This window comes from Tamandua tetradactyla, chromosome X (genome assembly GCF_023851605.1).
Source record: "Tamandua tetradactyla isolate mTamTet1 chromosome X, mTamTet1.pri, whole genome shotgun sequence".
NCBI classification, from domain to species: domain Eukaryota; kingdom Metazoa; phylum Chordata; class Mammalia; order Pilosa; family Myrmecophagidae; genus Tamandua; species Tamandua tetradactyla.
The window spans coordinates 58,054,349-58,081,681 of NC_135353.1; positions in this window are offsets into that span (position 1 = coordinate 58,054,349).

Below are 27,333 nucleotides of genomic sequence, written 5' to 3' on the forward strand. Positions count from 1 at the left end.
TGGAGCCCTTCAAAAGGTTCAATTTAGGCCAAAATTACCCCAAGTGCCTCTCAGTCCTAAGGTCCAGACTAGAGAGAACAGGGCCAAGTAAGTACAGAGAACATAGAAGAGAATGACAGTGTTACACACACACACACACACACACCAATATACCACCATCCTTTCCTTTGTACCTAGAATGACCTTTAGGCTACACTAAGACCTGAGGCATGGAGGAAGGGGAGGTTATTGATTGCTATGTGCTCTCTAACTCTGTCCCGTGTAGGAATTCCGTTGCTAGTCCAAAGGCAACAGATTGGAGGAGCATTTATTTTGCCCACCTCTAGCCCCAGAAACAAACTTTAATCTCTCTCAGGAAGGAAACAAAATAAAGCTTCATGGCACATCAAGAAATCAAGTCACTTAGGAGACAGCATCTAGTATGAATAATATTCATAGACAGCATCTAGTATGAATAATATTCATAATAGCCTAAATACCAAGCATGCAGGTGAAACTGAATAGGTTTCCAAACCAACTCCATCAATCTTGCTCTCAAATTAGCTCCCCCTTTCTGATCCTTCCACTCTGTCATCCAGACTAGATCTATGAGTTGTCATTGAATATAGGAGGCAAAAAAAGAGGAATACTCATGAAATCCTGTTGATTCTACTTCCACAGTCAGGTTTGCATCTATCTTTTTCATTCTAGCCCACCATCATCATCCTAGTCCCCATCCTTATTTCCCAGGCACCCAATGTCCACACACCTTGATACCTTCTCAACTGTCTTCCTGTTGTACATATGACCTGTGCAGTTTCCAGAACCTCATGCCTAGTTTAACGCTCTGCTGTCACCATCTAGAAATTCTTAATCAGTTTTGAACAAGGGACCCTGAACTTTCATTTTTCAACTGAGCCCTGAAATTTAGGTAGTCTGTCCTGTCTGCCTCTCACCATCTAGACCCATCTTGCACATAATTGATTTTGCCCGTGCATGTATCCTAATGTAATCATAATGCCTCCAAGTCTCTAATGGCTCTGCACTGTCTCTAGAATGAAACCCAAACCCTTCAGCAGGCCTTCAAGGCCCTCCATTACCTAACTTTTGTCTAACCTCCCATACATCCCACACAAATTAGCCCCATTCCAGAATTAGGGATGGTTTTGCTGATCATTTAAGTGCAGCCAAGTGGTTAATAACAGTTTATACTTGGGTCAGACTTAACTGGGTCCTGGTTCTTCACTTACAGGCTGTGTAATCTTGGGCAAATTACTTAAACTCTCTGAACCTCAGTATCCTCATCTGTGAAAAGGGGATGCCAATAATGCCTGCCTCATAAAATCGAGGCAGGAATTAAATGAGCTAATCAATAGCAGTAAATCCCCAAGCACAGTGCATGACCCCTTGTAAGCATTCGATAAATAGTACTATTAATATTGTTGTGTATTGTAATTGTTACAAAGCTGTATGGTTCTAGAGGTCACCATGCTTTTGCTCCAGTCTAATCAGCCACATTGCCAGCTGGATTACAGATATCTCACAAGGACCTGCCATATCCCTCTACTTCCTTACCATGTACACCTCAACCACCCTCCTCTGGTTGTAGATAATAATCTGCATGTTGTTGATTTGTGTTCACCAACTCCTTCCCTTCTCCCTCTCTTAGTGGCAAGAGCAACCTGGTGGACCCACAGTTGCTGCAGAGGTAGACATAGGAAGGAAACAGCATTTTGCTGACCAGGGCTTCTAGGGAAGCAGCTCTGAAAATTGGCACTCAAACGTTGAGCACTCCTCCTTCACCGTGTCAAGGCCTGTTCATTTTTCTGACAAACACCATGGTGGGCCTTGGGAGAGACACAGAGATTGAGGATGAGCTTTATCCAGGCATCTGTGTGAAATGACTCTGGGAAAGTCCCCCAGATCACATCATATCAACTCCAATTTCGAAACGAAGGTTCATCCTACTGAAGTAATTCAGAAAGTAATCAGGGAATTGGTTCACCCTATATGGAGAATAAGGGCCCCATCCCAGGCTATATGCATGGGTCCTTTGCCACAACCCAGCTGCAGTAAGGAGAATAGCTCCTACTGTCTTACAGTAAAACAGATTCTAAAGCTGCACTTTAGAATCACCTGTGTAACTTGTGAAAAATACTAATGTCTGGACGACCCTCAAGACCAGTTAAATTTGAATGTCTGGAAGAGGGGCCCTGAATTTGGTAATGTTTACAAACTCTTCAGTGATTCTAGTGTGCAGCCAGGGCAGAGAACCATTTAGATGATAACAGTAGTCTCTTAATCTCCTTGCACCAATGTGGCACCGTTTACCTGAAGTCTAAAGTCACAGAGCCCCCCAACATGAACCCTGTCTCCTTTTCCTGCCATATACCCTACCCTTCAGCCCCACACAGTTCTTTGCAGGCCAGAGGCATCACCTATGTTAATCCTATTGAAACTTGCTCACACTGGTTCCTTGACCTAGAATGTTCCCTCCTTCTTTGCCTCAGAAGTGATCAGGCATTAACATCATCTGGAAGTCTTGTTCAAACAAAAACTGCTGGATCTCACCCCAATATTTCCAACTCAGAAGGCCTGGGGTGGGCTTGGGATTTGAATTTCCAACAAGCTGTTTATGCTTCTGATACAGGGACCACGTTTTGAAAACCACTGGTTTGGAAAAATCTTACCCCTTTAAGGCCAAGCAAGCTTAAATGCTGCCTTTGCTACCTAACCTTCCCTGTCTTCCACCTCCCTCTCCCAGTTGAAAGTGACCTTTCCTGTTCTACACTCCCATGGCATTTTATTTGTTCATCTGCTGATTATACTTGGGTGAATTTTTTACTGTCCCCGCTCCCAATCAGACTATAAAGTCCTTGAAGATGGGCTTAGTACTACAGTTATCTGGTATCCCCTACACTGAAATTGTTCTGTGAGTATCTCTCATGTGAAGCTGTTTGCTCTTATGTGTGGAGGAAGCCAAGGTATATGGACAGCCTCTGCAGACTGAACTTAAGTTGTACTGGATAGCACCATTCTTTTTGTTTTAACTTATTTTATTGTATAATATAACACATACACAAAGCAAAGAAAGAAAAAAGCAATAGTTATTAAAGCACTCTTCAACAAGTAGATCCCAGAGTTTGTCATGGGATACCTTACCGTCCCCTCAGAATTTTCCTTCTAGCTGCTCCACAACATTGGAGGCTAGAAGGAATAAATACTTTTTATCATCACAATCAACTTTTTTTCTTTTTTGTGAAAAATAACATATATACAAAAAAGCAATAAATTCCAAAGAACAGCACAACAGTGAGTTGTAGAGCAGATTTCAGAGTTTGGTATGGGTTATAATTCCACAGTTTTAGGTTTTTATTTCTAGCTTCTCTAAGATACTGGAGACTAAAAGAAATATCAATACAATGATTCAGCAATCATACTCATTTGTTAAACCCTGCATTTTCTGTATAACTCCACCATCACCTTTGATCCTTCTGTACCTCTCTTTTGGGGTGTTTTGGCTATGGCCATTCTAATTTTTTCATGTTGGAAAGGGGCTGTCAATAATAGGGATAGGTAAATAGAACTAGCTGATGTTCTGGAGAGGCTGGCCCCTCTAGGTTTCAGGATTTATCTGATTCAGGGACCCATCTGGAGGTTGTAGGTTTCTGGAAAGTTACCCTAGTGCATGGAACTTTTGTATTCTTTAGAATTGACTGGAATGGTTTTGGTTGGGGTTTGGCAAGTTATGGTAGGTAGCAATGTCTAACTGAAGCTTGCATAAGAGTGACCTCCAGAGTATCCTCTCAACTCTATTTGAACTCTCTCAGCCACTGATACCTTACTTGTTCCACTTTTTTATTCCCTTTTCGTCAGGATGGCATTGTTGATCCCATGGTGCCAGGGCCAGACTCATACCTGGGAGTCATCTCCCACACTGCCAGAGAGACTTTCACCCCTGGATATCATGTCCCATGTAGGGGAGAGGGCAATGGTTTCATTTGCAGAATTGGGTTTAGAGTGAGGCCAAATCTGAGCAACAAAAGAGGTCATCGGATATGACTCTTAAGAATACGTATAGGTAGGCTAAGCTTCTCTGCTACATACATAAGTTTTACAAGAGCAAGCCTCAAGATTAAGGGCTTGGCCTATTGATTTGAGTTTCCCTAATATTTTGCACAGTATCAGAGATTTCCTTGGTAGTAAAGTTTAATACTTCCATAGTCTTTCTCCCATCCTTCAAGGGACTTTGCTAATACTTTTTGATTATCTGCTTAATATATTCTAGGATGTATCCAGGCATTACATTAAGCTATACAGGATTAAAGGCCCTCATTTGAATAGCACCATTCTTTTTTGAATGCATAGTGTAAGCCTAAAAGGCTTATCTTCAACTTTGCCTTATGGCCGTAGGAAGTTCTTTTCCCCTTCTTGCACTTCCAAATGCACTCTCTCAAACTGAAAATGTAGTTCCAGGGAGCAGTGATTCCAGCAGGATCTGCCATTAGCAGATTTGAAGGGAAGAAGTTTATCTTCAGCGTCCTTCTATCTCTCTTCACTGCCTTTCTTTTTATAATCACTCTTCTACCCTGCAGCACCCAGGGTTTTCATGCTGGCCACCAGATGTTCAAAATTTCCTACTGTACCACGTGCTGGCCAGACTTTTCTGCCTGCCTCACATGCCCTCTGATCTCTGTACTCTGCTAAGAGGCATGGCTGATGATATAACAGTTAGATGGACCACTGTGGTTAAGAGCATGGTCTTTGGGATCAAACAAGTCGAGGTGAGCTCCTATCTCCATCACTTATCTGCTTTATAACGTTGGGAAGGTCACTAAACTCTGAGGCTACATTTACTCATCTGTAATATAGGGATATCATTCATATCTGCAGGGTTGTTTGAAGGATTAAAAGCATATAATGTATATAAACCACATACCACACAACTTAACATATATTAAGTGCTCAGTGAAGAGTTGCTATTGCAAATGCGTTAAAACTTAGTATTAACATCTGACAAGAGCTTGCCCAGTTAACCTCCTGCCAGGAAAGCCTTTGCATTTTAACAGCAACCTAATCAGTGAGGATCTCTGGAGAAACCCTCCATTTTCTGCACAGCAGTCAGAATGATCTTTTCAGAATATAAATTGGATCACCTTCTTCTACTTAAACTGCTTCCCATTGTTTCCCCCTTGCTTGTAGGACAAAGAGCGAAATCCTTAAATGATCTATAAGAATGTACATGCAGTAGTTCTTAAGCAGGAGTGTTTGGAAATTTACGGACATTTTGGTTATCACAAATACTGAGAGGGTGCTGTTGGCATTTAGTGAGCAGGGACCATGGAAACTAAACTTCCTGCAACTTTGCATTGCAAACTAGCATGCCTCAGCCTACAATGAAGAATTATCCTGCCCAAAACCAATGGTACTCCCTTTGAGCAACAGCCCCCATCTAACCCTCCAGCCTCACATTTTACCACCTTGCTCTCTTGAATCCAAGTCAGTTTCCCTGACCTTGTTTCCAGTTCTCCATAGTACTTTGGATATGCTGTTCTTTCTGCTTGGAATGCAATTCTTTTCTGATTGGTCATTTACTGACCTTTCAGGTCTCAGATTAAGTGATACTTGCTGTAGAGCTACATTATCCCCAAGGAGCACTTCCCTGGAACTGTGCTCCTTTTTTTCAGAACACTTTTTATAATTGTATACTTGTTTGTGTAATTATTTGATTAATGTCTATCTCACCCAAGAAATCAGAAGCCTCAAGAAAGCAGGCATCACATCTGTTTTTGCTCACCATTGTATACCCAGCACCTAGCCCAGTGCTTGGCTACTAGGAGGCACTCTCTCTATCTGCACAACGAATGCCCAGATAGGTAGGCTCTTGTCTTACTCAAGTCCCAGGGGAGAGGAGGCAGCTCTCAAAGAGCTCTGCTTTTAGGGATCTTAGAACAAGTGGATCCTATTAAACTCTTTGAAGTGGGAGAGGGAACTGCATAAAGTAGAAAAGTTCTTCCCTTTATTATGTTAGCTTACTAGAATGAAGTCACAATGGTTTTATGTTTCCAATTTTATGCTGATTCCAAAATGCCACAAAACAGACATTCTGATTAATTGCCTGCTCCCAAACTTAATTATATTAAAACAAATGGAGGATTGTTTAAAGCATATAGTATATTCACTTTCTGATTCTTCTAAGATATACAAAGTAACCAATTTTTACAAAATTTGAAAAATACCCTGTCAAGAGTCTAATGATCGTTGCTGGATATACAAACATGATAAAGAAGCACAACCCTATGATTTTAAAATGAAAGCAAGGAAGTCATTTAATGAGCTATGTGTGGTGCCTAAGTCACTGTTTTTAAAAATGCTTCCTCAGTATGTACTAAAAATCCTATATACTGACGTAACCTAAAAACTACTAGGAACATCTTTCAGAAAAATATAGTTTGATATATATGTATATAATTTTTTAGTTTAAAAAATTTATGCACAATGTATCAAATTCATTTTTTAAGATCCATTTTGAAAAAAAAGTTGTTTTTAAGCTACAGAAAGATGCCACCATTGACAGGTCCATAACATCAGAGACCTCCAGTTGTGCGGATGGAGTTGGTGGCAGGTATGCTTGGGTGAGAGTCCCTAACCCTTTAGAAGGTTCCATCTGCATTCAGTGCCCCTTGCAGAGCCAAGCATCTGCACCTCACTGGTCACTAGCACTTATGGGACATCTCGTTTCTCTCTCTTTATAAAATTATTTACATTTCTTAGAACTCTAGCTTGTTTGCAAACAGGTGAACACCTGCACATTTGAAAAGCATCTTTGTTTGCTTGTAATGTTGTCACCTTGATAGATACTTAATGGAAACCCTCTCCTCTTTTTTTCTCTTCCCTTTGCTTGTTGTTACTTGTTCAGCAGTCTCTTACTCCATCTCTTTTCTCTTCTTTCTTGTTTCAATGTGACTCAAAAGATCCCAGAACTTTGCTATGCTTCTCAAATTTTGCTGTCTTGCAACTTTGAAGAACAGTATAAAATTTGAATTTCTAAGTACTCTTGTCTTTGCCTTTTGCCTCAAAGAAAAGGGAAATTTGGTTTGTTAGTTCCCAAAGACATTTGTGAAAAGACAGTTAATTGGTGATCTTACTTGATTAACCTGGCTATACTAACATGCTACCAATCCTATTAAAGATTCACCGAACTTCAAGCAAACACATCACATTTTCCAACCAAGTGACACTGAGCCCGTTAGAGCTGTATGTAACCCAGTCTAGGCCTCTTTGAGAAGGGAGCCTGTATTTTTGAGAAGTGCAGTGACCAGATGCAAAGAAGAGGTTACACTTGCCCTTAGAAGCCAGCCAAAGAGGTGGACTCAGCATCTTGCCATACTTGGCTACTGCCTTCCTCTTTCCCTATATCTTAGTCCTTTCAAGTACTGCACGTTACACTGGCTGAACTTGCGCTTGATTTATGTGGATTTCCCTTCCCAGACAAGCAAATAAATTCAGTTGTTTCAAAAAAAAAAAAAAAAAGAGTCTAATGATCTTGGAACACAGTACTAAAAGTTATGGAACTACTTTTACCACTCAACTTTCCAGAGAGCTCTACTTTGAAAACTAAGACAACAGACTGCTTCAGCTCTGAGTGTTTGAGAGTTGGTTTGATTGACTTATGAATGACATATTCTAGGCAATCAGAAAGAACAAGAAAAAGAAAGAGTGTGAGGTGTACAGTGGGAGAGGAGCTGCTGGAGAGAGTAGCAGTAGACATCATAGGCTATGGACCCGAGGAACAGTGGTGCTAATCAGGGCATGGAGATCACACCCTGACAGACTTGCTGGGGGCAGATGAAGCTGCATCTGCATTATGGTGTCACTACTGGCATGTCCTGCATTTGAGGACATGTGCTGGGCTTCTAGGAATAGAAGTCAGCTGAGTTTCAGGTCAAAAAATGGCCGACCCTCACTTATTTTCGCCACCTTAGCTCCCGAGCCTGAGTTCTGGGCAACTGCCTTGTCCTTCCTCCCTAGTACTTAGGTTATGATTTTGGCTAGGACTAAAGTGGCTTGGAGCCTCTGACCTCAGTATTTCGCTAAGGCAGCTTAGCACTGCTCCCTGACTGTTAGCAGATGTGTGCAAAATCTAGAGGAGGTAGTTCAGCCAGTTCTGGTGAACCTGTATTTTTTGAAAGAAGAGAGCTCCCCACCCCCCACCCCCACAAAAAAAAGCTGAGATTCATTTGATTATATGGATTTTACACAGATGGGAAAACAACAGTCTTCCTACTTTTTAAATCCCCTCCAGTCCTGAGTATAAGTTCATGCCCCATCTAAATATTAGTGAATTAGAACATTTTATTTGGGGCTGCAAGTTTACCAGCTTATGTAATCCAAAGCTTCAACAACCTTGCCAATAACTTTTAAGTTTGTTACTTTCCTTGTCACTACAAACTCTTGTTGAAAGTTAGATATTGATGTTTTTTAAATAGGAGGAGTTTTCATAAATTATCATTTTCCAGGTTTTCCCTAATGGAAGAAAAAACAGAATAGAAAAGACATTTTTATTAAAGATTCATTCTTGTTCCTTGTAAAAATAGATGAACGAATACAGAATTGCATATAAGTAAATGTCTACTTTTCCCTTTCCCTGTTCCCCCTCCTCACCCCCAAAAAGAAAAACACATTTCCTAAAGTACACACTGCTAACAGTTTGAGCCTCTTGAAAGATGTTAATTTATAAAAATTGTAGAACAGACTCTTCAAACTCCATTTTAAATGAAACCAGAGTGAGCCGACCTCAATACTTACCACCTCAGGTGGGCAAGGTTTTCCAGGCCAGCAACATAAAGGAATAGTGCCATACAATATTGCAGCCATACCTCCAAATTTTCATTTCTAAGCACCCTTGCTAATATTTTTCCCATGAACCCTTTGTTTTCAAGTATTTTGCCAACCAAACTTATTTTATCAAGGAAAATTCATTTTCCCCACTCTCCAGTAATTAAAGCAAAATAAAGCTGAGAATGAGATTATCTTGGAATAGAAATTTTTCCTTGGGGTAAGAAGACACTAGTGAGGGGCATGACTGATTTAAGACTATTTATTAATTCAACAAATGTCGATGAATCAAAACTTTCTAGACATTGTTTCAAGCACTGGGGATATAGCAGTGAACAAAACCTCCAAAAGCCCTGCTCTTGTAGAGCTGACATTCTGGTTGCATGAGCCAGACAGTAAGTAATAATAACAAATATATCAGGTGACAATAAATGCTATGGAGAAAAATAAAGCAGAGTATGGTAGTTAGGGGATTCTGGGGGTTCTCTCTGATAATGCAATATATGAGCAGAGAACTGGAGGAAGTGAGCTAAGGCCAAATCTGGGAAGGGGGTGGGGATAGCATTCCTGGCAGAGGGAACAACAAGTGCCAAGTATCCTAAGGCAGTGCTGTGTGCTTGGTGTGTTAAAAGAACTGTTCATTCTGTTCCTGTGTGTCTGGAACAAAATAAGGAGAGGGGAAAGTAACAGAAGATGACATGAGAGAGGTAGCTAAGAGCAGATCATGTAAAAACTTTGCCTTTTTGTCAGAGCAAACTGGGGACTCATTGCAGAATTTTGAGCCAGAGGAGCAGCGTAATCTAACTTATGTTTTAAGAGGATCATTCTGTGTGCCGTTTAAAAATATTCAGGGTGGGGGGACAGGTTTAGGGGATACAATAGGACAGAAGCAGTGAGGTTAGTTAAGAGGCTATTGTGGTAATTCAGGTGAAAGGAGATAGAGGTGTTTGACCAGGATGATAGCAGAGAAGTCAGTAAAAACTGGTCAGATTCTGGATTTATTTTGAAAGTAGAGCTGATGGATTGAATGTGAGGTGTGAGAGAGAAGTATTAAAGATTCAACAAACATTTACTGAGTACCTACTATTACCAGGTACTGTTCTAGGTGTTTAGGATATAGTAGTGAATGGGAAAAAAAAATCCCTACCTGCATGGCGCATACTTTCTAATGGATAATAACAGAAAACATTTATTGAGCACTTCCTATGTTTTAAGAACCTTGATTTCTTTATTTATCACCACAGTCATACAGTATATATGGTTATTATCCCCATTTGGTAAATGGAGAATAATTATGCTCCTTCAGGTGGCACATCTGGGAAGTAGTAAAGACACTGCAAACTCAAGAAATCCTGCTCCACTGGCTAAGCTGAAACCACTCCACTCCACTACCTCTCTATCAGGTCAGTGTTCCCACATCAAGAGGCAAAGCTGGCTACAAACCAGGAATCCTAACTACTTGACAATTCAAAGATTTGGGGGCTGAAAAACTGCAAGAGTGGAATTGGCATTTACAATAGCTTGATTCTGAACATAAATTGGTAACCTGGACATAAAAAATTTGGGCCAGTGAGTGCTCTCTAAATTGTCCTCTATTGTTTAACACAAAATGGTATGTCACAGCACTAGGCAAGTGTTAGGTATAATTATACTCTAGAATGTCTAAATCAAATTCAAAAGGATAGAAGTTATCAGACCTGCTGAGAATCTGACACATTGCCACTGATCAGAAAGTCAGTGAGACTGCCCTGGAATTATTCTGTGGAAATCTCCTATTGATATGGTGGAAAAAAATGTGTGGAAACAAAAATGTAAAGGAACCCAAAAATTTGGAATTATGATGATAAAAAATTGCTCCCATTTGTTGAATGCTTCTTATGTTGTAGGCTTTGTGCTAACTGCTAAAAATATATTACCTCATCTATCCATGGATGAAACTGATGCTCAGAAAGGTTCGATGACTTACCCAAGTTCTCCCAATTACAAAGTTGTAGGGGTGGGACTCAAACCTATATCTGTTTGACTCCAAAGCCCACACTGTTCCCCAGTAAACTTTCCTTCTGCACTCCTCAGAGAGCCCTGCCCAGTCCATCCACTCACCATTACTTGTATTGCTTCTACCACTTCAATCTGTTCTTCTTTGTATATTTCTAGGCATGCATGTTACGATTTCATTCAAACACAAATCCCATCTATCCCATTCATTTTATAAGCTCACTGAGGTCAGGGGCTCTGATTTGCTTACCTCTTCACTTACCAGAAGTTTCAGTTATGGGGCTCTGCCCACAAGTGGGCTGAATGGCTGGCTGCAATCAATAAACTACTTTAGGGCCTGCTGATATTTCCGTATGCTTTCACCCAAGACGAGATTAATATTGCGTTTGCAGGTAAAATAACAGCTGCCATTTATTCGAGGCTTAATTTGTGCTCAATATTGTAAGTGTTTTCATGTATTATCTCATTTAACCCTGAAAATGTGAATTAGTACTATCATTATAAACCCTGTTTCTGAGATGGGAAACTGAGACTCAGATTTAGTTTTTTTGTCTGTTTTTTAAAAATATTTTTATTGATAAATCTTAACATAAAAATATTCCATACATGGTATACAACCAGTGGCTCACAGTATCATCACATAGTTGTGTATTCATCACCATGATCATCAGATTTGTTTTTTAAACCAGTAACTTAGAAGAGACTCTGCTTGCTCAATGATCATACCAGCTCTGTCCCTGTTCTATTAGGTTCATTTGATTAATGTCACATTTTCCTTATCTGTGACTTGGGATTCTCAATGCTGAACTTCAACTTCAAGCTGACATTCAGGCTAAGTACAATAAGAAGACTGCTGATAAAATCCCTTCTGAGTTAGAGAACTAATTTAAGAAATCAGCTGGACTGATCAATTTCTTCTTTGTAGAAACAAAAAATATATAGATTATTTATCAGCTAGACCGAAACTCTAGGGATTTATTGTGGGTCTTCTGAATATTAGGAAAAATGGGCTTGGCATTTATGAGCTTTTGAAAAATCCCTGCATGACCCAGTACAGAGATTGCCAGGCCATGACAAAGGTAGCAGAGCAGCTGCTTAATTCATTTTTTTAAAATCAAACCTACCCAACCTTATTCATTTGATGAATGGACCTCTAAGAGCTAGATTTTTACCAAGTTCTTAGAAAATGATGTATGAGAGCCCTAAAGGGCTTTTCTTTAACAAATCAATATATCTATCTATCAAATTTATTTATTGATTCATGTATCTCCTCCACCTACACATCAACCTAACATTTTCACTCTAAATGGGGAGGAAAAAATAGGGATATAGAAGGCTCTTGTGAACATATGGGTCCTTGAAAAACCACTGCACTTGGCCACTGTCACCTATCCATCCACTTCCCAATCCTGTTTATAAAATGGAATAATGTGAAAAGAAGACTCACATAGTTTAAATGGTGAGAGAATACAAATCAGAATAACATAAGAATTACTCTATAGGGTACAGCTGATTTTCCATAAGAGCAAAGAAGATAGGAGCACTGTGCACTGGGGTGGTCGGGGAAGGCTTCTTGGAGGAGGGGGCTAGAAGTAAGCCTAGAGGAGAAGGGGTAAGTATTGTAATGCATCTGGCAACTGTCATGACCATTGGGTTAGAAGCAAGAATGAATGTAGCAAATGTGGTGGGCAGAAAGGGAAAGATCAGCATCCCCTATGCTCACGGTTGAAAGTATAACACTCTTCATTCCTAACCTAGCAGAGAGAGAGACAAAAGGAAGGAAAAAGGAAAGAGACAGGAAATGGTGAGGGTGCAAGAAAAGGTGCCAATTAGCTCTCCTGTCACCTGTCTCCTTCTCTCAGTCAGTGGCAATCAGATGCCGGGGTCTTTAAATTTCAAACAAGTCCTTGTCTAATCCATCAAAGGCAAAGCATTCCTGTTTGGAGCGGCTTCCATTAGCAGCATCAGTTGTTAGCATAAAAGAAAAAAAGTAAACAGGGGGAGGAAATTCTGCAGGGAAAACATTTTCCCTTGATTTTCCTGCCAAAGAAGAGAAGTAAGTATTCCATGGTGGGAAATATACAAGACAATTCAACCTCTCTGTAGTAGGCCATCTGGTAGCCAAGCTCTTCTCATCCCCATCTCCTCCACTGAAGGCAAAACTTAACTCATGCAGGAGTCCAGAAAGCAAAGAATGAATCATTTAAGAGAACTGAGTTTATCTTTGCTTGTTTTCATAGGCACTCAGGGTTGGAATAGATCTTAAAGGTGGTCTGCTCTGATCTCCCAGAGGAAAATTTAGCCAACATTTGTTCCTGGAGGTCATCTTGTTCATTTCCCAATTGCAGGGTTATTTTAACGTAAACCATTTATTCGACAAATGTGGAGCTCTGTCCCAAGAAAATTTTGAGACGGCTGCAACTTTCAACTACTGAATTCTCCCTTCCATTTTAGAGCCATAAAATTTTAGAGCTCAAAGGGACTTTAGTGTTTACCTAATCTAACCCTCTCCTTATTAAAAAAATGAATCTTAATTATAGTTTATAGATTAATAATGTTTTTTAATAGAACATTACAGATAAAGCTGATAACAGCCCCCCAATCTAGGGACCTCCTTGTACCCTCCCCTTCATCCAGAAGTAAGTTTGTGCGGTTTTCTTCCAGATCATTTATTATTATTATTATTATTTTTTATTTTGTGAGTGTTTTCATGTGTTTAAAAGGTATCACAATATGCATCTGGCTTTCTTCACTTAACATTGTTTTTGAGATCCATATCATCACTTTTAACTATCATTACTTCAGTACTCTAATGTATGAAATTATCAGATTTTCTTTATGTATATCACAATAGACATTTTCGATTTTGCTTTGTGAAGAGAAAATTGAGGCTCAAAGAAGTGACAGGATTGGCTTAAGTAAAGTATTTGGTACAACTAGAACTAGAATCTACATCTTTGATGAGAGGCAGTCTGTCCTGGATCATTGATGAAAGTCTTTTTTTTTTTCCATGAAAGTCTTAATTGATCCAATATGAGTTCACAGCCAAGGAAAAGTGTGAAAACTCTGTATATTCATACTTTCCAGAGCTGGCAAGCCAGAAAGCCTCTAACCCATGGTCTTAGGTCCAGAAGAGCTTCAGGGCTCAACTTTGAAAAAGAAAATGGCTGTGACAGAGCTACACTTCTGAAAAAGTGGAAGTATGCTGGAACACTGCAGATACTGAGAAGCTTCATGGTCCAGCCCAAAATATTCCCTCTACCTTTCCTCATAGGGTCTGGAATGCTTTCCTTTCAGGCTTGCTGGTTTGGGTCTTAAAGTTCTCTCCATTCATAAAAGTTCCTGTATCCACCCTGAGAGTTAAATTAAGGTAATATTGACCATGAGGAAACTTGTTAACTTGGTTTACACTTTGCTTTGCTCAGAGCAAAATCATTATTGAAAATGGGCATATACAACCAAGTTGACGGTCAGGGTAAAGCAAAGGAAAGAAGGAAGAAAATGGGCATTTATTAATGTACTGCTATGTACCAGAGTGCTAGGAACTTTACATATATATGATCACAATGAGATTATTAATGCTACTTTACGTATTAGTAAATGAGAACTCAGAGAGGTTAAATAACTTGCCCAAAGTTCATTTGTTCATTCATTCAACAAAATTTTACCAAACATCTTGGCTATGTGCCAAGTGCTGTGCTAAATAAGGAAATTTAACAGTGAACATGACAGACCAAGTTTTTGTCCTCATGGACTTGAAACCATGAGAAGTTATATACCATGGACAACACAAGATAAACATGGTCAAGCACATTGGATTGAACACTGTGAATATAGGCAGCAGGCAAATCTAAGCACCTTGAGGTTGCATTCAATTATTCATTCATCAAATATACGTGGAGTGCCTGCTATATGCAGGCAAAGTTCTAGGCACTTTGGGGATTATAAAGATGAATAAGATAGTACATGTTGCTAAGAATGCTTATTGAATAGCAGGTGCTCACTCAATACTTGAATACCAGCCTAGAAACTTTAAGTTCAAGTGACAACTTTGTATTTCTGAGCTATTTGTCTTGTCAGATGCAAGAGTAAAATCTGTGTCAAGCTAAGGAGGAAGGCAAGGAAAGAGGGTGAAACGGATACAAAATGACAAAGTATCAACTACCATCTCCAAGAAATTTGAGTTCTCTATAAAATGCTGCAATCAATAGAACTATGGGACTAAAACCAGTATTTTCACCAACTGACAGGCAGATGGTACCTTATTGACACAGAGAATCAGCAGATTCTTGTTTTCTGACTAGAAGCAAAATGTCAGACGGGTTGCAAGTATGTCTGGATATGGGCTTTTTTTTTTTCTTTCGCAAAGATCCAGAGCAAAAAGAAGCCTCTACTTTAGAAATAGAAACTACCTACTACATAGTGATGCCTCATTGTGGATTTGATTTGTACTTACCTAAAGATTAATGATGCTGAGCAACTTTTCATGTGCTTATTTTCCATTCATATATCCTCTCTGGTAAAGTCTCTGTTTAAATAATTTTGCCCATTTTGAGAATCGGATTATTTATTTCCATATTATAGAAATCTAAAAGTTCTTTATATATTCTGGATAAAAAGACCTGTATCAGATTATGATTTGCGTATATTTTCTCTCAATCTGTGGCTTGCCTTTTCATTAATTGTATCTTTTGAACAGCAGAAATTTTTAACTTTGATGATGTCCAATTAATCTTTGTATTCTATTATAGATCATAATTTGGTATCATATCTAAGAAATCGGCTTAGCCCAAGGTCACAGAGATTTTTCTCTTATATTGTATTCTAGACATTTTATCATTTTAGGCATTAAATTTAGATCCTGGCTCCATTTTGTTGTATGGTACAAGGTATGGATTGAAGTTCTTTTTTTTTTTTTTTGCATGTGGAAATCCAATATTTCTAGCACCATTTGTTGAAAAAGACTCTCTTTTATACACTGAATTGCCTTTGTCCCTTTGTCTGAGACCAGTTGTCCATATATGTTATATAAGTGAGGGTTCTCTAGGGGAACAGAACTAACAGGAGATATCTGTAAATATGAGGTTTTATTAAACTTCTCATGGAACTTTGGGGATGCACAAGTCCAAATTCCATAGGTCAGGCCTTAAGCTGGCAACTCCGATGAAGGTCTTCAATGAATTCCCCAGGAGAGGCTTGCTGTCTGAAGTGATGATGAAAAATGATCTCTTCTGACTGCTCAAGTTACCATTTCTCCTTTAAAAGCCTTCAACTGTTTGGATTAAATGTCTCTCATTGTGGGAAAACACTCCCCTTAGTTGATTGTAGATGTAAACAGCCATAGATGAAATTAATTTACTGATGATTTAAGTCCACGAAATGTCCTCACAGTAACAGTTAAGCAAGTGCTTGCTTGACCAAGACAACTGTACACCATCACCTGGCCAGGTTGACACATGAACCTACCTGTCACATATAGGTAGGTCTACTTCTAGACTCTATTTTGTTCCATTGATCTCTTTGTCTCTCTTGGTGTCACTAACACATTGTCTTGATAACAATGCCTTTATAATAAATCTTGAAATTACTGTTCATCCTCTAGTTTTGTTATTTTTCAAATTTGTTTTTGTTATTCTAAAGCATTTTGATTTCCATATGAATTTTATAATCAGCCTCTTGATTGCTCTGAAATTCTGCTAGGATTTTTTGGGGATTGTGTTGAATCTGTAGAATAATTCAGAGAGAACTGATATCTTAAACAATGTTGAGTCTTCAGATTCATGAATGCAGGATATATCTCATTTGTTTAGGTCTTTAATTTCTTTCAGCAATAGTTTACAGTGTATAGGTAAAAATTGCACACCTTTTGTCAGATTTATGACTGAATATTTCATATTTTATGCCATTGCAAATAGTTTTGTGTTATGCAAATTAAATTTCTGATTGTTAATATTACATAGAAATACAACTGATTTTTGTATATTGTTTCATCCTGCAAACTTGTCAAACTCATTTATTAGTTCTAGTAGCATTTTTGGAGATCTTTCAGATATTCTACAATGACAATTATATTTGCAAATAAAGATAGTTTTACTTCTTTTCCAATATGGTATGCCTTTTTATTTTATATTCTTCTAGCACTGGCTTGAACACCCAGTACAATGTTAAATAGAAGCACTGAGAGCATTCTTGTTCCTAATCTTGGAGAGAAAGCACTCAGTCTTTCACAATTAAGTATGATGTTAGCTTTGTGGGTTTTTTTAGTAGATGCTCTTTGTCAGGTTGGGGAAGTTCATTTCTTTTTCTGGTATACTAAGTGTTTCATCCTGGAAGCATTTTGGACTCGGCAAATGATTCTCCTAAGACTATTAGAATAATTATAAGGGTTTTTTAATTTTAGTTTGCTAGTATAGTGAATGACATTGGTTTTCGAAAGTTAAACCAATTTACTATTGTGGGGATAAAATGAATTTGGTTAAGATGTATTTTCCTTTGTATATATTAGTGGATTTAATTTGCTGAAATTTTCTTTAGCATTGCTGAATCTGTGTTCACAAAGGGTATTTCTTTGTAATTTTATTTTCTTCTAATATCTTTTTCAGGTTTCGGTTTTAAGATAATGCTGTCCTCATAGAATGAGTGGGACGTATTCCCTCTCCAATTTTCTAGAACAGATTGTTTAGAATTGCTGTTATTTCTTACTTAAATGATCGGTAGAATTCATCAGAGAAGCCCTAGAGGATTTCTTTGCGTGGGTATATGTGAGTGTGTGTATGTTTGGTTTAGGAAGGATTCTAACTAAAACTTCCAATCTTTTCATAGATATTGAGGTTATCTATTTCTTCTTGGGTGAGCTTTGGCGACTTGTGCCTTCAAGAACTATGTTCACTTCATATAAGTTGTCAAATTTATTGCCATAACATTGTCCATGATATTCCCTTGCTATTCTTTGTATTAACTGTAGAATCTGTAGTGATTCCTGATATCGGTAATGTGTGTCTTCATTCTTTTTTTCTGATATCTGGCCAGGGGTTAATGCATCTTATCATCTTCTCAAGGAACAAACTTTTGTTTCATTGATTGTTTTTCTGTTTTCTGTTTCATTGATTTTTGCCCTACTATTTATGATTTCCTTTCTTCTACTTTCTTTGTGTTTTCATATGCTGTTCTCTCCCTAGTGTTGTAAGGTGGAAATTTTGAGAATTTTCATTTTGTCTATTTGCTGCTGTGAATTTCCCCTTTAATACTGCTTTAGTGCAATCCCACAATTTTTTATATGGTGTGTCTTCATTTTTGCTCAAATCAAAGTAATTTCTAATTTCCCTTTCTGTTTATTCTTCAATGCACGAGTGTTTTAGAAGTTGAGTTATTCAGTTTCCAAATATTTGAGGATTTTCCAGACATCTTTTTATTTTAATTTCATTGTGGTATGAGAACATACTTTGATTTTAATCCTTTGAAATGTATCGAGATTTGTTTTGTGACCCAGAACACTTTCTATTTTGGTAAATGCTTTGTGTGAACTGACAAATAATGTGTACTCTGCTGTTATTGGTTGGAACAGTCTATAAATGTCAACTAGGTCAAGTTGATTGGTTGTGGTACTTAAGATTTTTATGTACTACTGATTAATTAACCCCTTTTTCATCATAAAATAATCTCCTTTGTCCCTGATTGTGTTATTTGATTTGAAATCCACTTTGTATAGTAGATTTAATAATAGAGGCAGTTCACCTTTCCTTTGATTAATGTTAGCATAGTTTATCTTCTTCCATTCTTTTACTTTTACCTTATGTATGGCTTCATATTTTTTATAACTCTTTTTATTGTATAGTATAACATACATACAAAGCAAAGAAATAAAAAGCAATAGTTTTCAAAGCACTGTTCAAAAGGCAGTTACAGGATAGATCCCAGAGTTTGCCATGGGCTATCATATGATCTTCTCATATTTTTCGTTCTAGCTACTCCAGAAAATAGGAGGCTAGAGGGCTTAAATACTTTTTTATCATTGCAATCGACTTTTTTTCCTTCTTTTTTTGTGAAAAATAACATATATACAAAAAAGCTATAAATTTCCAAGCAGAGCACCACAATTAGTTGTAGAACGTATTTCAGATTTTGACATGGGTTACAATTTCGCAATTTTAGGTTTTTACTTCTAGCTGCTCTAAAATACTGGAGACTAAAACAGATACCAATTTAATGATTCAGCATTCATATTCATTTATTAAATCCTATCTTCTCTGTATAACTCTACCATCACCTTTGATCTTTCTGTCCCTCTCTTTAGGGTTGTTTGGGCTATGCCAATTCTAAATTTTTGCTATTGGAAGGGTCTGTCACTGATATGGGTTAGGGAGATGGAACTATCTGATGTTCTGGAGAGGCTGGGCTAGGTTTCAGGACTTATCTGGACCAGGGACCCATCTGGAGGTTGTAGGTTTCTGGAAAGTTACTCTAATGCCTGGAACCCTTGTGGAGTCTTATATATTGCCCTAAGTGTTCTTTATGGCTGGAATGGTCCTGGTTGGGGGTTGGTAGGTAGCAAACTCTACTTGAAGCTTGCATGAGAGCAATCCCCAGAGCAGCCTCTCGGCTCTATTTGGACTCTCTCTGCCACTGATATTTTATTAATTACACTTCTTTTCCCCCTTTTGGTCAGGATGGAATTGTTGATCCCTCAGTGCCAGGTCTGGATTCATCCCTGAGAGTCATCTCCCACATCGCCAGGGAGACTTTCACCCCTGGATGTCATGTCCACGTAGAGGGGAAGGCAATGGTTTCACTTGCAGAGTTGGGCTTAGAGAGACTGAGGGTGTGACTTCATATTTAAAGTAACTTTCCTATAGGCAGCATAGAGTAGAAACTTCCATTTTATATCTAATCTGACAATCTCATCCAGGGCAATTTAGAGCATATACCTTTTGTTCTGTTTTGCTAAAGCTGCTGGAATGCTATATACCAGAATGGGTTTACTTTTTCAAAGGGGATTTATTAAGTTACAAATTTACAGTTCGAATGCCATGAAAATGTTCCAGTTAAGGCATCAACAAGATGATATCTGGACTCTGAAGAAAGGCCACTGGCATCTGGAACACCTCTGCTCTGTCAGCTGGGAAGGCACATGGCCAGGGTCTGCTGGTCCTTGCTCCCAGTTCTGTTGCTTTAGGCTTGATTCCAGTGGCTTTCTCTCTGTGTTCTGCCCGTCTTCTCTAGCGTCTCTGGGTCATTTCTCTCTCTCTGAGGGTGAATGGGTCCTCTCTTTATTTAGTTCTCTTGGGCAAACTCTGGATTTGATCTCTTAGCTTCCCTTGGCTCTCTCCACGTTCTGGCTCTCTCAGTTTTCGTGGGTCCTTGCTTAGATCTCCTAAGGCATTTCTGTCTAAGCTCTCTCTTTCCCTGAACTCTCTTAAAGGACTCCAGTAAGCAGATTAAAACCCACCTTGAATGGGTGGGACCACAGCTCTATAGAAACAACATAATCAGAAGGTCCTACCTTACAAGAGGTCGGCCCCCACATGACTGGATTAAAATAATAATTTCTCTGGAACAGGAATAGGGACCCATTATGAGAGCACAGGCTGGCGCCACACAGCTTTAGAAGGGGGTAGGGGAGGGACTGCCATGAGCTATGCATAGTTTCTTGAGTTCTGAGGAAGATGGCGCTGTCATTTTTTTTCAAGTTGTTCAAAGATACTGGGGTGGGGGGGATGGAACTCTAGCATATCTTATGCCATCTTGAGTGACCAGCTTTGGCTTGTTTGTAAAGCTTCTCTCTCTTTATTGATAGTTATTGTTTGGTGAGACAATGTTCTCATCCTTCCTTTTAATTCTCTAGTCATGTGTTTTTAGTCTTTTTTCTTTTTTTTAATTTTCATTTGAGAAATTGTGAGTTTACAGAACAATCATGCATAAAATGCAGAACTGCCATACACCACCCCACCAACAACATTTGCCTTGATGTGGAAAATTTGTTAGAATTGATGATAACACTTTTTTTGTAATTCTACCATTCTTTTTAACAGTAGGTACCTTTGTTTTAACTGATCAAAGACTGTTAAAGTAATAGTATAGCTATTGTCCATAATTTACATAGGGGTATTTTTCATCATATTCCTGACCTATTATTATTTTTTCATGTATATCTTTAATTTATTACTCATCTACCCATACACAGGATAAAGGAAATATCAGGCACATGGCTTTTATAATCACACAGTAGCAAGTTGAAAGCTATATTGTTATTTAATCATTATCAAAGTTCAAGGCTACTGATTGACAGTTCAACAATTTCAGGTATTTCCTTCTGGCTATTCTGATACATGGCAAACTAGAAAGAAATATCTATATAATGAGTCAGTATTTTTAGTCCTTTTTAACATAATACCTGACTTTAATAAAATCTTTTTCTAGTGAATATAATGTGCAAGGGTTTCCTCAGAGACATTTTTTATTGACTGCTTATTTCCTGTATATGGATCATACTGTTCTGTTTCTTTCCATGTCTAGTAAATTTTTCGTTGAAAACTGGATCTTTTAGATAATGTAGCAACTTGAAAATCTGAATACTTCCTTTGCCTTGTTCACTGTTGTTGCTGTTTGTTGTTGTTAATGGTCTTTGTTTATTTAGTAAATTTCCTGGATTATTTCTGTAAAGTTTGCATCCTTTGTCATGTGTGGCCATTGAAATCTCTGTTCAGTTGGCTTAGTGATCAGTTAATGATTGGTATGAAACTTCTTTAAATGCCTTAAACTAATAATTCTCCCAGATTTTGCCAAGGGATTCTTAGCACGTGTGTTAGGCAAGCTGTCATCACTCTGACAGGTAGCTGACAACTCTGCCTTAGCCTTCACTTCCTGCTGGTGCAGAGCCCAAGTATCAGTCTTATATGGGCTGAGATTAAGGGCCTTCTCAGGCCTTTCCTGGGCACACATACGGCCCTATACATGTGTGCTGCCTTTTAAATGCCCAGGAAAAGTTTGGCCTTCTGTAAAGCCCTCTATGAAAATCTCATTTTCCATATATTCCTTTTAAGTTTTTGGTCAGCCACTTATTTGCCCCAAACGGTATCATTGCCTCAGGCAACTACAGTGTTAAACAACTTCCACTGATTATTTTAAACAGATGGTATGAAGATAGGATTTTTTTCCTCACTGAACAAACTCTGGATTCAGGTCCAGAAAGGACAAGCCCTGAGAGTAGGGCTTTTCCAGGGACTTCTCAGATAAGTCAAATATTGACGATTGTTTGGAAATGTGTCTTTGTGACACTCCAAACCTATTCTCTTTTCTCCAGTGACTGCTAGGCTGCTGCTATTTTCAGTTACTGTGGTTCTGAAGCTTCTGGTTTCCAAGGCTACTGTGAAGCTGGAGAGAAGAGTATAGTAATAGTACAAGTGAAAATGCCACAAATCTCTCTGCTCTTACTGAGATTCAGCTGATTTTCTTGAAAAAAATATTCCTTTTGTTAATTTCCAGAGCTGTAAAAAAAGGTACTATTGACAACATTTTGCCGGTACTATTGACAACATTTTGCCAGTGTTCTCATTGCTTTTATGGAGGACCTGATTTTCAGAGGTGCTTAGCCCACCATTTCAGAAGTACTTACCCTATGCCAGGTATTTTCATAGTCCTATAAACATTCTTGAGCTTTGTTTGGGATGCAGGTAAGACACTTTGAAACAGAATGATCCTTTTGGTCTTGCTTTTAAGATTTGTTAGATGAGATCAGGGACTTCTTTAGTCTAGGGCTAATTATTTCCTATTACTTGAACAAGACACTTATAACCAATACCCCATGAGTTATAAAGGTTTCTAGTCTGGCTGAGCACCAGTTAATGTTCCATATACTCCTTTGGGTGATGCCTTCCCTAGCTTTGGGTTGTTTCCCCATGGAAATCAGTGTTCTCCTTAATCACTATGGGGGATCCTATGCAGATCCTCAGAGTCCTCTCTCTGTGTACCTTCTCTCATCTAATACTCTTTCCTGCAATTTCTTGATACCTTGGTTTCCTCAGACTCTCAGCTCTATCTCTTCATCACAGGGAGTCCAGCAGACTCTGCCTCAGTTCCTTCTCTCTTCACACATGGCCTGGAAACTTTCTCAAGGCAGTAATCTGGGGCAACAATAAAAGTCTCATGTGTTCCCCTATCTCAGACCACTGTCCTTCATTGGCTATGTACAAGTGTCCTGAAAAACACTGTGTCATATGTTTTCTTCTCATTTTGGAATTTGAAGTTGGAGCTTAAATTTAGTCCCTATTAACTCCGTTTTGGCCATAAATGAAAGCACCATCATGAAAAGCTTTTTTCTTTCTTTCTTTCTTTCTTTTTTAACCATATGCAACCCACTTCAGTGCTGAAGCTTATAGACAAGGCCTAGCAATGGTTTGAGACTGCAGTTTGCTGTGGCATGGGACATTGTGAGAGGCCCAGGGGGACGTGACAAACTTCTAAATTTAATCTGCATTGTAAACACTTTCCCCATCAGTTCTTTAAGTCTAAACTGTTATTAGAATAATAAATCTAGCCATGATTTGTAGAGTATGCCAATGGTCAAGTTTAAACTACCAACATATGTTAATATTTCTGCATTAGAGACACAATACACATAAATAACCTCAAGAGCATGTATTATAGTAGTAAAATTATTCAGAAGTCATGAGTTTTGGGTACTTTTTTCTTTATAATGCACTTTATTTTTACAGCAGTTGTAGGTTTTCAGAAAAACTATGTAGAATATGCAGAGTTTCCAAATATACCCTCATACCCCCCAGTTTCCCCTATAATTAACATCTTGAATTAATATAGTACATTATTTAAAATTGATTAACCAATATTAATACATTATTACTATTAACTAAAGGCCACAGTTTACAGTAGGGTTCACTCTTTATATTGTACAGTTCCATGATATCTATTTTGAAAAATGGATAGTCATGTATCCACTATTACAGTATTATGCAGAACAATTTCATTATCCTAAAGATGCCCTGTGAGCCACCTTTTCAACCCTCCCTCCTTACCAAATCCCTGGCAACCACTGATCTTTTTATTGTCTCTGTAGTTTTGTCTTTTCCAGAATAGTGTATAGTTGATACCATACAGTATGTGTCTTCTTCAGATTGGCTTCTTTTATTTTGTAATATGCATTTAATAATATACCATGTCTTGTGTGGATTGATAGCTCATTTCTTTTTATCATTGAATCATACACTATTGTATAGATGTAACGCAGATTGTTTACAATATTCACCTATTGAAGGACATTTTGATTGCCTCCAAGTTTTGGCAATTATGAATAAAGCTGCTATAAACATTCATGTGAAAGTCTTTGCATGGAAAAAGTTTTCAACTCATTTGGATAAATACTCAGGAGCACAATTGCTGGGTCATATGGTAAGCCTATGTTTAGCTTTGTAAAAAACTGCCAGACTGTGTTCCAAAAGTGGCTGTACCATTTTGCTTGCCTCCAGCAATCAATGAGAGTTTCTATTGTTCCACATCCTCTCCAGAATTTGGTGTTCAGTGTTTTGGATTTTAGCCATTCTGATAGGTGTGTAGTGATATCTCATTGCTATTCTAATTTATAATTCCCTAATGACATATGATTTGAGCATCTTTTCATATGCATATTTGCCATCTGTATATCTTCTTTAGTGAGGTACCTTTGGTGATATCTTTTGCACATTTTTAAGTGGGTTACATTTGTTTTAAACATAATTTATTTAATTGTAAGTTGATATAATTTAATTTTAATAATAACTATTAAAATCAGCGTGCAAAATTCCTGAAAATTTGACAGTCATATTTTCTGAGATCATATGGGCCATCTGCAGTTTATTACTGTCTCTATCTCTGTAGATCAAAATGACTGTGGAAGCATGTGTATAAAGCAGTGTACAAGGACCAGAATTTGGCCACCTAAGGACATGTGTGCATGCTCCATGATCACCAAAGGTATTAGGTCACCCTAACAAATACATGAGGCAAGTGTTTGACAACCTTTGTCTCTCCGGGCAAATATAGCTATCCTCAAAATCCCACCATTAAAAATTCATTACTGTGGATCTTGAAGTCTTTGTGATTTCTAAGAATCCTCTTTTAAAATGGCAACGTATTTCCTAGGAGCAGTAATACTTTAAGCCTGTTAATTATGTAATACCTGTATGGATATTAGGCAGCTAAGAGAAAATAGGGATGAGAGTGTGTACCACTTAACCTTTTTAACACCTTTGAGGAAGGAAAGCACTGAGGTGGAAAGCCCGTACAACCCTAACCACCATTTTATCTTATACCAAACTGTTAGGCCCATCCACCAAGCAGGCAGTGCAAATTCCCATTTAGCTACACTGAGTTTCCAGAGACAGAACTCTACTGACCCCCTCCCACCAGTAAAAATATGTATCATTCTCCCAAATCACCTAGTAAGGCCTCCTCACTTTTGCTTAATTCCAAACCCAGGGCAGCTCTCACTGGCTATCATGGGTAGAGTCTAGTTATTTAGATAATGTCATTCTAGAAAGAAATAGGAGGAATCCACCTATCTCCATCTTGCACATTGGTTGGTATATGAGTGATAGGTTCTTCAGCTTTGTGAACTTTTTCAAGGTAAGAAGAAACCTGTAATAGTTAAGTTCAGGTATCAACTTGGCCAGGTGATGGTGCCCAATTGTTCTCTTGCTGTGGACTTAAGTCATCAGCATGTGAAGGTCATGTATGGTGGATCACATCTGCAGTTGGCTAAGGGGAGTGCCTTCCAAAATGAGTGATGTTTAATTTCATTTGCTGGAGGCCTAAAAGGGGAGGTTATAAGGAAGAGAAACAGCCTAGCACACCTCAGCTTAGCAGTCAGAACTGGCTCAGACCCAGACATTTGGAGATACAGAAAGGACATGCCCCAGGGAAAGCCACTTGAACCCAGAAGCTGGGAGGGAAGGCCAGCAGACAACACCATGTGCCTTACCATGTGACAGAGAAACTCAGAGAAAAGGCCAGCTGCATTTGCTCCAAATTTGTAACTAAACAAATCCCCTTTATAAAAGCCAGTTCATTTCTGCTGTATTGCATTCTGTCAGCATTAGCAAACTAAAACAAAACCTAACGTGGGGTAGTTTCCTGTCACTGAAAGAGATGGTAAGCATGGTCAAACTTTGTAAAGCGATAAAAGAAAGAATTCTCTCTGGAGCTCAGATGGAGGCTATGTCTTCAAATACAACATGAAGTAGAACCCTTAGATAGTAGGATAAGTAATTCACACAAAGGTTTTTTTTTATTCAGTGTTTCATACAAAATTCCTTCACTTCTCTATTTATACTGAATGGAGCAACAAGTGGGAAAAGCCTGAAACATGGAATCAAAAGATGGGTTGCAATCTTGGTTCTGCCATTACTAGTCCTAGAGTCTTGAAACAAATTTTTAATGTCTGTGACCCTGAAAATGTTAATCTATTAAAAAGATAGATAAAGGGTGCGTGGGTGGTTCCATAGAAGAATGCTTGCCTTTCTTATGGGAGACCCAGGTTTCAGTCCTGGACCATGCAACCCAACAACAACAACAAAAAGTTAGATAATTCTGTGAGGTAGGAAAGAGTAACTGAGAGAATTGAATGATATGATGTCTGTAAAAGAACTTTGTAAGCATAAAGTTCTCTATAAATATCAGGCAACATTAAATTAGAGAAAAAGCTTAAAAGCTGTTTTTACTCCAGAGGCACACTCAGTGCCTGTCATGGTCAGGTTCATGTGTCAACTTGGCCAAGTGGTGGTTGGGCAAGTGCTGGCCTGTCTGTTGCAATGAGGACATTTCATAGAATTAAATCATGATCATGTCAGCTGCATCCACAGCTGATTCCATTTGTAATCAGCCAAGGGGAGTGTTTCTGCAATGAGGGATGCTTACTCTAATCACTGGAAGCCTTTTACGGAGTATTCATAAGAGACAGGCTCTCTTCCAGCTTCTGCTGGCTAGCCTCTCCTGTGGAGTTCGTCCAGACCCTCCATCAGAATTGTCGGCTTCACAGCCTGCCCTGCGGATTTTGGACTCTCATTCCCATGGTAACATGAGACACTTTTATGAATTTTATACTTACGAGTGTTTCTGTTTGATTCTGTTTCTCTAGAGAACCCTAACTATTACAACTTGGTACCAGGAGTGGTTCTTAAGAAACAGAATCTTAAAAATGGGTTTTTATGAATGTTTTTCTACTCTGACTGGACTCAAAGGAACTAAGGACTCTGATTCCCATAATCAGAATGACATTCCCTATCCATGGAGTGAGTTGGCAAAAGGGATAGTCAAAATATCACCATTCAATTCTCCTAATGCTTTCCTTGTATGAAGCCAGGCTGTGGGGGATAATGGTTTTGACACTTTATGGAGTTTTGTAGGAATAAGAGGTACAGAGATGTTGACTGGTTGTTGTTAGAAACACTGGATACATTAAGGAATGAAAGGGATGTGCTTAAGGCTTCAAATGAGAAGCTTAAGCACTGTCTGACAGATGTAGAACTTTCTATG